This window comes from Myotis lucifugus, unplaced genomic scaffold, assembly GCF_000147115.1.
Source record: "Myotis lucifugus unplaced genomic scaffold, Myoluc2.0 scaffold_824, whole genome shotgun sequence".
NCBI lineage: Eukaryota > Metazoa > Chordata > Mammalia > Chiroptera > Vespertilionidae > Myotis > Myotis lucifugus.
The window spans coordinates 100,962-106,463 of NW_005871872.1; the positions used below are offsets into that span (position 1 = coordinate 100,962).

General features: G+C 39.7%; 1 non-coding gene and 1 pseudogene across 1 annotated transcript; one reads left to right on the plus strand and one right to left on the minus strand.

Annotated features, from left to right (window-relative positions):
- LOC102419789 overlaps positions 1–5,502 on the minus strand; it is a 19,371-nt pseudogene that overhangs the window by 7,097 nt on the left and 6,772 nt on the right.
- Positions 138–246, plus strand: LOC111824017. Its single transcript, XR_002827141.1, has one exon. It is a non-coding gene; the product is annotated as a U6 spliceosomal RNA (small nuclear RNA).

The window sequence follows — 5,502 nt, forward strand, 5'->3', positions numbered from 1 at the left end:
GATGCTAAAAAGAATGGAAGACAAATTCAACAATATGTGTAAGAATCAAGAGGAAATGAAGAAGAACCAAGAAGAAATGAATAATGACATCACTGTAATAAAGAGCACAATGGACAGCATCAAGAGTAAACTAGAGTATTCGCTTCGGCAGAACATATACTAAATTGGAACTATACAGAGAAGAGAGATTTGCATGGCCCCTGCATAAGGGTGTCCAGCAAATCCTGTGACACATTCCACATTAAAAAAAAAAAAAAGAGTAAACTAGAATAAGCAGAGGACAGCATCAGTGAGCTAGAAGACAAGGTAGGAAAAAATATCCAAGCAGAGCAGCAACTGGAAACAACAACAACAACAAAACACCCCTTAAAATCAGGAGGAGAAACTAAGGGAACTTTGGGACAACATGAAACTAAACGACATCCACATAAGAGAGGTGTCAGAAGAAGAGGAAACTGAGCAAGGAATAGAAAACCTGTTTGAAGAAATAATGACAGAAAACTTCCCTAATATCAGGAAGAAAAAACTCAACCAAGTCTAAAAAGCTCAGAGTCCCAAACAAGACGAACCCAAAAAGACCGACACCAGGACACATTATAATTAAATTGGCAAACACCAACGGCAACGTAAGAATCTTAAAGCTGCCAGAGAGACACAAAAAGTTACCTACGAGGGATCTCCCATCAGACTATCAACTGATTTCTCAACAGAAACACATCAGGCCAGAAGGGAATGGACTGAAATATACAAAGTCATGCAAAGCAAGGGTCTGAATCCAAGAATACTGTGCCCAGCAAAGCTATCAATCAAAGCTGAGGGTGAAATCAGGAGCTTCACAGACAAAAAAGGACTACGGGAGTTTTTACCACCAAACCAGCAATGCAAGAAATGCTAAAGGGTCTGCTGTTAAAAGAAGAAATTGGAAGGGAAGAAAGAACACAAGCATGAAGAATAAAATGGCGACAAATAAGTACCTATCGATAATAACTTTAAATGTAAATGGGTTAAATGCCCCAATCAAAAGACATAGGGTAGCTGAATGGATAAGAAAACATGTCCCATATATCTGCTGTCTACAGGAGACCCACCTCAGAACAAAGGACTCACACAGATGATGGTGAAGGGATGGAAAAAGGTTTTTTAGGCGAATGTAAATAAAAAATAAGCTGCGGTAGCAATACTGATATCTGACAAATTAGATCTCAATGTGAAGGCCATAACAAGAGATAAGGTAGGCCACTTAATAATACTAAAGGGAGCAATTCAACAAGAAGATATATCTCTGGTAAACACATATGCACCCAGTACAGGAGCACCCAAATACATAAAAACAACTCTGGAAGATATCAAGGGAAAGATTGACAGCAATGCAGTCATAGTAGGGGACTTTAATACCCGATTAACACCACTGGATAAATCCTCTAAACAAAATATCAGCAAAGAAACATCAATGCTAAATGACTCACTAGATCAGATGGAATTAATTAACATCTTCAGAACATTTCACCCCAAAGCCACAGAATATACATTCTTCTCAAGTTCACATGGGTGATTTTCAAACATAGACCACATATTGAGGCACAGGCAAAGTCTCTTCAAGTTCAAGAAGATAGAAATCATATCAAGCATCTTCTCACATCACAATGGCATAAAATTAGAAATCAACTACAATAAAACAATAAAAAAATCAAACACCTGGAGACTAAATAGCATGCTATTAAGCAATGATTGGGTTACCAAAGAGATCAAAGAAGAAATAAAAAGCATCATGGCAACAAACGACAATGAAAACACAACTATCCAAAATCTATGGGACACAGTGAGAGCAGTCCTGAGAGGGAAGTTCATAGCTCTACAGGCCTACCTCAAAAACCAGGAAAAAATGGCATTAAATTATCTAACCCTACAACTCAAAGAGTTAGAAAGAGAGCAATAAGAAAAGCCCAGCGTACCCAGAAGGAAGGAAATAATAAAGGTCAGGATGGAAATAAATTACTTAGAGACCAAAAAAATAATACAAAAGATGAACAAAACCAAGAGCTGGTTCTTTGCAAGGATAAACAAGATTGATGAACCTCTAGCCAGGCTCACCAAGAAGCAAAGAGAGAGGACGCAAATAAACAAAATCAGAAATGAAAGAGCTGAAGGAACAATCGATCCCACAGAAATACAAAGGTTTATGAAAAAATACAATGAACAACGCTATTCCAACAAAATGGACAACCTAGACGAAATGGACATATTCTTAGAAAAATACAAGCTCCCAAAACTCAATCAGGAAGAATAAAAAAACCTGAATAGGCCTATAACCACTGAAGAAATTGAAGCACTGATCAGAAATCTTCCAGCAAACAAAAGCCCTGGTCTGGACGGCTTTACAGGGGAGTTCTACCATGCACTCAAAGAAGAACTAAAACCTATCCTCCTCAAACTATTCCAAAAATTCAAGAGGAAGGCAGACTTCCAACCCCTTTCTATGAAGCCAGCATTACTCTAATTCCAAAACCAGATAAAGGTACCACAAAAATAGAAAACTACAGGCCAATATCCTTGATGAACATAGATGCTAAAACCCTCAACAAAATTCTAGCAAACCGGGTCCGGCATTACATTAGAAAGATCATACAACATGACCAAGTGGGATTTATTCCAGGGATGCAAAGATGGTACAATATCCGCAAATCAATAAATGTGATACATCACATAAACAAATTGAGAGACAAAAATCACATAATCAAATCAATTGATGCAGAAAAAGCATTTGACAATATCCAACGCCCTTTCTTGATAAAACTCTTAGCAAAGTGGGAATAGAGTGATCATACCTCAACATAATAAAAGTCTTATATGACAAAACTACAGCCAACATCATACTCAATGCACAAAAACTAAACTCATTTCCCCTAAGAATGGGAACAAGACATGGATGCCCACTTTCACCACTCCTGTTCAATATAGTACTGGAAGTGCTAGCCATAGCGATCAGACAAGAAGAAGAAATAAAAGACATCCAAATTGGAAAAGAAGAAGTAAAACTGTCCTTATTCATAGAGGACATGATACTGTACATAGAAAACTCCAAAAACTCCATCAAAACACTAGTACACCTAATAAATAAATTCGGCAATAGCAGGATACAAAATTAACACCCAGAAATCTATGCCCTTTTTATACACCAACTAGAGGTCCCATGCACAAAATTCATGCATGGGGCTAGGGGGTCCCCTCAGCCCAGCCTGCACCCTCTCACAATCCTGGACCCCTCAGGGGAAGTGTGCTTTCCTCTTGAATCTTTGGAATAGTTTAAGGAGGATAAATTGGCAGTCGGACAACCCTCTCGCAATCTGGGACCGCTGGCTCCTAACTGCTCACCTGCCTGCCTGCCTGCCTGATTGCCTGTAACCACTCTGCCTGCCTGCCTGATAGCCCCTAACTGCGTGCCTTCCTGACGATCACCCCTAACCGCCTCTACCTCAGCCCCCAGCACGGCGGCTTCCTCTGGAATGCCATTTGGAAGGTCATTCGGCTGTTTGGTCTAATTAGAATATTATGCTTTTATTATTATAGAAAATGAACTCTCAGAAAGAGAAACTAAAAATACAATCACCCTTACCATTGCACAAAAAAAAATAAGATACCTAGAAATAAACTTAACTAAGGAAGTAAAAGACCTGTACTCGGAAAACTACAGGATATTGGATAAAGAGATAGAGGAAGACATAAACAAATGGAAGAACATACCATGTTCATGGATTGGTAGAGTCAACATCATTAAAATATCCGTACTACCCAAAGTAATCTAAAGATTCAATGCAATCTCCATTAAAATACCAATGGCATATTTCAAAGATCTAGAACAAACTCTCCAAAAATTCATCTGAAATACAAAAAGACCCAGAACAGCCACAGCAATCCTGAGAAAGAAGAACAAAGTTGGAGGGATCACAATACCAAATATCAAGCTATATTACCAAGCCACAGTTCTCAAAACTGCCTAGTACTGGCACAAGAACAGTACATGTAGACCAATGGAACATAACAAAGAACCCAGAAATTGACCCAAGCCATTATGCTCAATTAATATTTGACAAAGGAGGCAAGAGCATACAATGGAGACAAGACAGTCTCCTCAACAAATGGTGCTGGGAAATTTGGTCAGATACATGCAAAAAAATGAAACTAGATCACCAACTTACAGAATACACAAAAACAAACTCAAAATGGCTAAAGGAGTTAAATGTAAGATGGGAAACCATAAAAATCCTACAAGACACTATAGGTAGCAAAACAGCAGACATATGTTGTAGCAATATCTTTACCGACAAAGCTCCTAGGGCAATGGAGACTAAAAAGAAAATAAACAAATGGGACTACATCAAAATAAAAAGCTTCTGCACAGCCAAAGAAACCATCAACAAAACAACAAGAAATCCCACTGCATGGGAGAACATATTTGCCAATTAGATTTCAGATAAGGGTTTAATCTCCAAAATGTACAGAGAACTCATCCAACTTAACAAAAGGAAGATAAAAATCCAATCAAAAAATGGGCAAAGGACCTAAGTGGACACTTTTCAAAATAGGACATACTGAAGGCCGAGAGACATATGAAAACATGCTCAAAGCCACTAATCACCCAAGAGATACAATACAAATGAACAATGAGATACCATCTCACACCTGTCAGAATGGCTACCATTAAAAAAATCAACAAATGACAAGTGCTGGTGAGGATGTGGAGAAAAAGGAGCCCTCATGCACTGCTGGTGGGAATGCAGACTGGTGCAGCCACTGTGGAAGACAATATGGAGTTTCCTCAAAAAACTAAAAATGGAACTCCCATTTGACCCAGTGATTCCACTTCTAGGACAATATCCCAAGAAACCAGAAACTCCAATCAGAAAGGATATATGCACCCCCATGTTCATAAAGCACGATTTACAATAGCCAAGATTTGGAAACAGCCTAAGTAACCATCAGCAGAGGAGTAGATTAAAAAACTGTGATAGGATAGAAACCAAGATGGCGGCATAGGTAAACACCTGAAATTGCTGCCTTGCACAACCACTTCAAAAATACAACTAAAAGACAAAACGAACATCATCCAGAACCACAGGAAGGCTGGCTGAGTGGAAATTCTACAACTAGACGGAAAGAGAAAAGCACACTGAGACTCAGAGGAGGTGCGGAAGTAAAGTGCAGAGGTACAGAGGCGCACACGGAAAGGGCTGGCAACTGAGGACACCGTTGTCTTTTTCAATCCGGAGGGAGTCACAAGCTCCCTACTGAACTGTACTCCAGTTCTGGGCGAGTCTCTGGGGACCCAGACTCATATGGGGAGAAACTGGACTGTCTGGCATCGGGCAGAACTAGAGGGTGGCTTTCTCTCATAGGTGCTTGCAGCGATTACTGCAGGACACTGAGACCCCGGGCCTCTTAGGGCAGACTGAGGATCAGCATAGCTGTTGCTCCGCCCTGTGATCCTGAGACCCCGACCCACCC